Raw genomic sequence first — 9,724 nt, forward strand, 5'->3', positions numbered from 1 at the left:
TATTACAAAAATGCTACCTACATATTGGCTCTATGGTGGTCAATAATAATATTAGTATGGCTTTTATTGGTGGGGAGTTCCTGACGGAAGTTCCACCTCGCCTTGATATATCATTTAAGCCGTCAATGGGCCTTACGACTGTCATACAGTTCATTCAGCCGGGACCGACAATTTAACGTGGTAGTCAATGATATAATATTTTGGAGAATAGGGTTAACGTTTCGCTTAATTCAATATATTATCTCATGGAAATTAATGCCTCATCGATTTTTATGATGAGGCTCAAACAGAAAAAAGCTTTTGGAATTACTTTTTCGAGAGCATTGATATTGCATTTGAATATCATATCATTTCCAGAGTGGATGAATCCACAAGGAGGAGTTCGGAATCTTCACTGACATGAGGACTGAATGAATCTATCAGTTCCAACAGCCTGAAACGAATGGAGACTACCGTGACAGAACATCAACGACAGTGTCAAGTGTAGCAGACTAAATATGTCTCCTGCAGAATCTTATATGGTTAGTGACATAATATTGCACGAACATATTCCCTTCCCTGTATATGTGAGAGTCAGACAAACGCTTTCAGTCACGTTTTGAGAAAAGTTTTGTTTTTATGTTTCATGTGGAACAACAACTTCTATTCAAGGTCCCATTCCCATTTTCCTGCGATATGAGTCTAGCTCATATTATGTATGATGTCAAGCTCAGGAAATATAGCCCTACAATTCTTCGTGAAGTTGATTCATTCAAACTACACTACTTTAGTTCCCAATCAAATTCAGTTCCCAATATCAATTTGATCTTTACTCATTAATCAGACATAAAACCTTCATATATTAACTTATTTTGATCGGTAAACGGTTTGTTTTAGAAGACGGGTATCAGCTCTCCCTTCTCTCTTTTCCAAAGTATATACGATTATGTAAAGGATATAATTCAACAGAGCTTGAATGTTGATTTCTTGGGTTTTCATATTTTCCTACATTCGATCGATCCGTACCTGGTTTTTTACATGCAAAATAGTTCAACTATTGTTACATATTGGAGTCTTTCTTGAAATTGAAAAGAATTTGCTGATGAATAGTCAGAAACACTTATTCAAAGGTGATTATCGTGATATAGTCATTTCTTCATAGCTCATCCTCATAAAGCTATAATAATAAATATGTTATGCTGTAGGACTGGGAGTCCTAAGAGTACCAATAAATATCAAGGTATTGGAGAAATGCAAAAAAATAAGCATTGTGAGATTGAAACAGCTCAGCCAATTATTGTAACTTTGTTAAACATCATTAGAATGAAATGCGATAAAAGATCTTCCCCTCATTACACGGAACTGCATAGGCGGAACTCAGTTGCAGCTGCTTAGTACTGCACAATAGAATTCAAATCCACCACCAATCTTCCTAAATGTCAATAAAACTCCCAATTAAAACTTCTCAAGCGCTCACACCACTAGAATCTATCCTAATTGGTGTACAATGTAACTTGAAGAAGCATTCCAAGTGAAAAAAGTCACTTCTCTTGGTAGTTGAAGCATTTTTGTGTCTGGTGAGAGTTTGTATATGACAATAAAAGCTCTTGAGAATGCAAATAAAACATTCCATCCAACACATTACCTGCAGTTGAGCATCATTAGCTCCAAGTCCAATGCAATAGAAGAGATTGGTATTCTATGCAAATCAACCCCTCCGTTTTACCTTCACTCAAGCAGAATATAAGTGGATAGTACAAAGTATATAGAATGTTCCTTTTTTATTTGTTTTAAAGCCCTTGTCTTTATATTCGAATACTTGCAGAACACTAAAGTAGCAGGAATCCAATCCATCATAATCTCACCAATTTATCAGCCTTTGTATTTTACCATTCAACAGTTTCGACATTAAGAAATTATAATCATTCTCCATTCATGGAACATGAAAGATGGTTATGATTTATATTCTATAATTCATCAATAAATCACAAGTACTTTGTATAGTAACTGAGGGTCACATGCATCCTGGTAAAAACAATGTAACTTTTTCTTAATGGCGAATCGTATTCTCTTCGCCGTTATAGTGGCATTACAACATTTTTATTGTAGAGGTCATGGCTATTTTGTTCATATTCCCGAAAGAAGTAAATGCAATAACTTTAAATTCGAGAATAGCTCTTTCCTCTTGTAGGTTGTTTCAGTTTACAGTATTTATCTTCATCTGAGATCTCAGTCGTGCAAGGTCATCCTTGTTCGCAAGTAATCGGAATCAATTATTTTCTTACTATGAGGGAAAATGCATCCAAAAAATCTATTCACAAAAAAAATGAATCCACAAATATAAATTAGCTTATTTGAAACTCAAGGATTATTTCCTAGTATAATACTTGAATAGTTTCTATAATTTGAATCTTACTAGAAAGATTACAATAATTATTATAATACTAGAAAGATTACAATTATTTTATTTCATCTTCACGAATCAATGTAACAATGTTTCACATTGATCTCTCAGAAAGTAAGTCGTGCTTTATCCTAAAACACGGGGAATACTGATATAATCTAGTTTTAACCTAACTAAAATTAGACTTGTAATAAACCTATTGTTTTCTGAAAAAATCGAGAGTTACCAATTGTTTACTAATAGAGATCTGCAATGCATTGTTCTAAATTTAGCTTATAAATGCATTGCTTGCGAAGTGAGATGCACTCTCTACCTGAACATTGAAAGAAAAACACAAAGTAAACCAATGCAAGCAGCATTCACCTGAAATAGAACATTGGCAGATGATAACACTGTTGTGGTGTTGAGAAATTATCAACAAGCTGTCTATTTTGTCTAGTATATTTCAACAAGTAGTTTTTTATCCTGAGAATAGTTGAGCTTCAAGCGGGGATTTGTCCTTGAACGAACAAGATATATCTATAGTATATATTTTATATACTGTTCAATAGATACTGTTTTAGACAAGTTTCCATAGCCTATATGACTGATAAAATATTTTTTTTATTGTGGATGATGCCCACATGAGCGTCTTGCTTGTGCGTGGGTAATTGGAAGTGCGAGGGTGATTTGATGATCAAACGTCTATGTCTACCGGCGGGATTCGAACCCACGACCAAGTAGCTTGCAACGTGCATGACTGCATGATGCAAGGCCTGAGTCGTCTCGGCTATCCTGGCTGGCAAATCTGTTTTCGATCAATAATTTTCAATTTACTCAATTATCAAAATGGATAATATGACGGCTTAAATGATATACTCAGGCGAGGTGGAACTTCCGTCAGGGACTCCACACCAACAAAGCCATATACGAATATCATTATTATTATTCAAATAGATAATACCGTAATGAATAATAAAACAAGAGTGCCAACTCACGAAACTAATGACTTGAAAAGGTACTGTAATGTACAGTACAGTATATTATTGAGCAGTCTTTGAAATTTACTAAGTTGCAAGAGAAAGCTTAAAATGGTACTTATAATGTATTTTGCTTAGAAATAAATCATAGAAATTGAATCTCTGCTTGTAGCCACATTTATATAAATATGGCACATGACTTGGAAATTGTGTGTTTACACTCCTAAATATTGTCCTTCCCGCATCTTCGTAGACATAGTGGTGTCTTGTTTATAAGTGGTCACGTTCCATCTCACAACCAAGTTGTCTTCTCCTTCCTCAGATAACATCACTTGGTGATACTAGTATTATAACCGAGAATGATTCATTTTGAATATTTTTAAAATTATTCTGGTGACTTTCAACATTCCAGCAATGGCAGATGCCAAAAAATACCTTTCTTTCGTAACTTGTTTGAGGGAGTGTGAAATCTCAACGAAGTATTAACTCAATTGTAATGTTATTCTATTAAGCATACATAGACTGAGATGATTTATAATAGAAATTTTGCTTAGAAAGTGTGTGTCATGATTTATTGAGTAAGAATGTGAGGAGGAACATATCTTTGGAGTAATTTTCATGTAGCTATTGCCGTTGCTTTCATAATAATTCTCAGCTCATACGACATGGCACTTACGGAGGTTTTTGACTGGAGCTATCACGATAGAAAATGGAAAATTGAAAATGGCATTCGTATTGATCAATTGTATTTTTCAGATGGATTCTAATTGTATATCAAAAATCTTTAAAAATTAGTTGGTGGTTCAGAAATCACTTTTCCGCTACTATAGACTAGTATGTGCTATTTGCAATACTAATCATACGCTTGTATGACTACTATTTAGCAAACCTATAAAAAATGTAGACCATGATAATGTGTCTTCTCTCTGACACGAGAAACGTAAACGGAAAATTATTATCATGAAATTAAAATGTTTATTACTTGGGCTAAAACTATTTATTCAAGATTCAACTAAATTTAATTCCCAAACAAATATTAATTCAATGCTTAGCTTCAAATAGCTTATTTACTATCTACAAACAAATACTTGCAATGGTCACAGTAAAATTATTGATCATCATTTATTTGAGGCTCGAACGCTTCAAGCTCTCGACTTCGTCTTGAACTTGAAATCTGCGATCTCGTCAAAGGGCAAACACACATTTTCCGCCCTAGGTGCAAAATATACTACTGTAATATATCTCTTATCAACCTTTTTGATGTGTAATTCATATGAAAACTATCTTTTTGATACAGTAAAAACTTAAGCTCCACGACTCGAAAATAATTCGTTTTATAGTTATTATATTAATTGGACTAAAATTCGTACCAGGAATATGGAAAGTAGCAGAGGTTATAATGCTACTGAAGCCAGGTAAAGAGCCACATGAAGTATCATCATATAGGCCAATATCATTGTTACCGGTCCTATCCAAGTTGTTTGGAAGGATTTTACTTAGTAGGCTAAAACCAATAATTGAGAGACAGCACATAATTCCAAATCACCAATTCAAGATTCAAGATTCGTTTTATGAACCATCAGGCTACAATTATAGCTTTAGGCAAGTCATAATACATACTTTTAAAAAGTAGTCTACACACAATTGAACAGAAAATCGATACAAATTGAATTGAAAAGCATAATTATCTACATTACATAAAATACATTCAATTCAGGTATTCAGGTATTCCTCAAGTGAGTAAAAGGCATTATTTTTCAGATAACTGTATACAATTTTCTTAAATTTGTTTGGAGGCAGATTCCTGGTTGTTTGAGGCAGTTTATTGTACAATATGCACTGTTGGAAAGTATGGCTTCTCATAGTTTTAGTGAGTCTTATTTGTGGTGCTACAATGTTCGTACTGTTCCTGGTATTATATGCATGGTAATCTTCATGAATGGAAAATTTTTCTGAGTTTTTCTTGACGTGAATTAAATTGGAATAAATGAAGAGAGATGGAAGGGTAAGTATACCCAAATTAGGGAAATTTGGCCTGCATGAATCTCGCTGTGTTAGTCCTAGGATAGCTCTAAGAGCCTTTTTTTACCATAAGAACACTGTTTTAGCATGGACGGAATTACCCCATAGTCGCACACCATAACTCAAATGAGAGTGGAAAAGCCCGAAATAGATCAATATGAGTGTATCCAAATTCACGCAGCCTCTTAGTTTTCTCAATAAATAGACTATTTGAGATAATTTTTTTGAAAGGTGCTCAATATGTGTGTCCCAGTTCAGCTTGTAGTCCATATAAATTCCAAGAAGTTTGACCGGTTTAATCAGGCCATTACTTAACTTGTCTTTGGCTTCAGAGTGAAACACTCGACAATAGATCAAGTGCATCGGATTATAAATGTAATAGAGAAGTGCTTAGAAGAGAAAAAAAATTGCTCAGCAGCTTTCCTTGATATAGGGCAAGCTTTTGATAAAGTATGGCATGAAGGTCTCATTTTCAAGCTCAAAAAAGTGCTACCAAAGCAATATACAGATATATTACAATCCTATCTCACTGACAGATACTTTAGGGTCAGGCATGAAAGTTCATATTCTGATTTGAAGGAAATTAAAGCAGGAGTTCCTCAAGGCAGTGTTCTGGGACCAGTTCTTTACCTACTCTATACCAGCGATATTCCCAGTCTTGATGAGAATACTACAGCAACATTTGCAGACGACACAGCCATATTATCAGTAGACAGTAATATACATATTGCAACAGAGAAACTACAGAGATCCATCAACAAAATTCAAGATTGGACTAGAAAGTGGAGAATGAAATTGAATGAAACAAAGTCGATTCACATCAATTTTACCAATAAGAAGGACCTGCCCATACCAATAACTATCAACAACCAAGTTGTACCATATGCTAATGATGCCAAGTATCTAGGTATGACCTTGGACGCAAAGCTTCGCTGGAAGGCCCATGTCAAGAAGAAGAGAGAAGAGCTTGGAATCAAATATAAGAAGCTGTATTGGCTGATCGGAAGAAACTCTGTCCTTTCAATCCGAAACAAAGTACTTCTGTACAAACAGATATTAAAGCCAGTATGGACGTATGGTATACAACTTTGGGGGTGTACCAAAGAAAGCAACATCAATATCATTCAACGTTTTCAAAACAAAGTGCTAAGGAACATTGTGGATGCTCCTTGGTATGTCAGGAACAGCGATCTTCATAGAGACCTTCACGTCGATCTGGTGTGCACCGAGATCCAGAGGCATGCGGAGAGGCACGAGGGGCGACTGCACCAACATGACAACGTCGAGGCGATCCAGCTGCTATACAATGGAGGGTTGGTGCGGAGGCTCAAAAGGAGGAAACCGTTTGAACTAGTGTAGTGCTTGTTCAAGTAGTGTCCAGTGAAAGAGCAGAGCAGTGATTGAGTGAATCTAGCTTCTATAGTGCAGTCAATAAGTGTACATATTAATTAAACAATAGCAGCAAGAGTTTCTAATGAGAAATTCACTGTTCAATTTTTCAAGTAGTAATTTAGGATAGAAAAAATTAGCTCATTAGTCTTTAGACTAGATGGCTATAGTACTGACCAATAGAAAAAAAAATATTAATTGGCTCACAAAATAGTCTATTGTAATTATTAGCATCACACAATTTAACTCAGAAATGAAAGCCAGATGTGTAGGCTTTGTAATCAGTCTGAAGAGACTGCTAAGCATATCATACTGGATTGCGAAAGTCTTGGAGCTAGAAGAAGGGCTCTGTTTGGCTGTAAGCAACCAGGTGAGGAATGGGATGTTGGTATAGGGAAGAAACTCCTGGATCTCGTAAAGGACACGGGAGTTGGTTTGCCTAACTAACATACTTGGGACACACAATAAGCTTCGGTTCTTTGAATCCGTCCCTTCAGAAACATAAACAAACATAATTATCAAAGGAAAATCTAAATTGAATAAACTATATTCATTGGGATTTGGATAAATGCAATCTCTCATTCATTTCAATCTGCAAAATTCATTGATTTGATAGTGACAAACAAATTAATACAACTAAAGTCAGTACACCAGGAGATGATCTATGGTTTTCATTGTTGACAATGGTATTGAATTGGCAGGTAGGGCTCTTCTCATGGAGAACTAAAACTGAATTAAAATGAGAAACAAACTAAAATGACTTACATATGTCTGTATGTTTTCTTACTAAGTAAGTATGAAGATCAGATCTTGTCATAATCAGTGTAGAAGCTAATTAAAATTTACAAATGTGTGTGACACATACAAGGTTGAAGACCTTTTGGAAACACCAGTATCCAGTAGTTGGACGTGGAGTATCAAGTTCTGAGTTTTTACAAGACCACACGCTGATTTCTATGACAAGACAGCGGGGCGCATTGTGCGAATAATGTTATCGCTTGGAGGAATGTTGTTTGAGTGATCAGCTTGCAATGAAATGGGATGTAAAATCATTTCCCTAATAATTTGTTAAATTTTTGACACATTTGTTGTCCAACAAACGTTTATTAGTGTCATTATTCCACTATCCACATCATAATATGATTAAATAACGTGATTCTTGAATGATCTAACGTCAGAGTAGACTGTTATGGTGGCTCAATTTGAAACCAGTAACAACCATCGAAAGAATTTATTGGGAGTTGACTAAAGTGATCTAGGCACAGTTTTGGTAGAGATACTTGTTTCAGTAGCTTATAATAATTGTGAATATTGTATTAAAACATCGTTTCTAGCAATTTTGTTATAATCTTGTGAAAAATCAATATTGTTGATTTGATTTAATTCCTCGAGTTGAGTTCAAATATGATCTTTCTTGATCCCTTGTCTATCAATCTAAAACAAAGTCTCTCATATTAGTGTAGCGAATTCATTTAATCTGTCATTGTGATTATTTCCAGTATTGTAATCCATCATGAATGGAGCTCCTCTATTCTATTCTGAAGTTGTATTGAGACAGCATGCAAGAAACTTTACTCTGGGAATCTTGAAAAATGGTGGGATTATGGGAATATTTGGGGACTAGACAAGTTGGCTGGTGGAATTTATGGAAATATTCACAGGCTCAGTATGTTGTATGATGAGATATTGGAAGAATATTGGGAGTGTAAAATAGTTCTGCTTTTGGCCACTGGCCACATCATCAGGTATGCCAACATATCTTTCTTTTGCCACTACCAATCATTGAATATTTGTTTCTAGATAGTTTTAAAGAAAAAATCAATATTATATTTAACCCTGATTATGTGTTCAAGTTTTATCAGAATATTGATTGATTTACTATTCATATTTGTAAAACTGATTCAAGTTGATGACAGGCACATTCTAAAATAGCCACCACTCACTGTATTTTATGATAGTTTGTGTAATCGCAAACAAACTCAATTTCTCAAATAATAATCAATTCACAATAATCTGAGTTCAATCAATATATTCATATACTGGGTTGCACCATACAGGATAAATTTCTAAATAGCGATTAGCACTACAAAAGATGTCATGTTGATGAAAAAAAAACAAGCACAAAGATATGGTTCAACCATAGAAATTCAGATCAAAAGCTAGGTACAATTCTATAAGAGCTACCCACCGTAGAAAATTAGATTGATAATACATGAAAAAATCAGATAAGATAAATAAACATGTATCCTACCTGCTGCCTACAGCAGCCTGTTACTTAATAACCTACGTGAAAGACCTACGATCCTTCCAACTTCCAACCCACTATGATTTATTTCTCAGTCTCTTCTATCGCATATAATAAAGACATTCGAATCCTACTATCATATACACAAAATCAATATTATGTCGTTTGGAAGATGAATCTGATCGTCTGATTTCTGGTCGACCTGTAAGCCTACATGATTCAAGGCTCGTTTCACTTGCTATCAATTGGATTGTCTCATCGCAAAGGAATGCCGCCGTTTTTTCTAATTCAATTCGATATGACAGGCTAATGAAGACCAGGTGGTTGCAGTCTCAAACCCTGGGGCAGCCGATTGCCAGCTCGCTAAATTACATACCGTACTCAACCTGCACGGCTATGTTGATGTATTCACATCCCACTGTATTTACCTTCTTAGATCTGAAGGATAAGATGAACCAATAATTGAATGGATGGATGAACATTATTTAGCATGTGAAAAAGATTTTACTTCAATAGTTGATATATACTTCAATTCAGAAATGTTTTATCAAATAATGTCGAATTAAATCACTCAAGAAAGGGTCGTCTTCGTGGTCGCGCTGAGAAATATTTTTAATTATTCTTCATGACATCTTTAGAATTGAGAATCACAGTGTACAGTTGAATTCTTGAATCTCTTTAAAAGAGAATTCAAATATTTTTTGATATATGATGTTACATTCACTA

This window comes from Nilaparvata lugens, chromosome 4, assembly GCF_014356525.2.
Source record: "Nilaparvata lugens isolate BPH chromosome 4, ASM1435652v1, whole genome shotgun sequence".
NCBI lineage: Eukaryota > Metazoa > Arthropoda > Insecta > Hemiptera > Delphacidae > Nilaparvata > Nilaparvata lugens.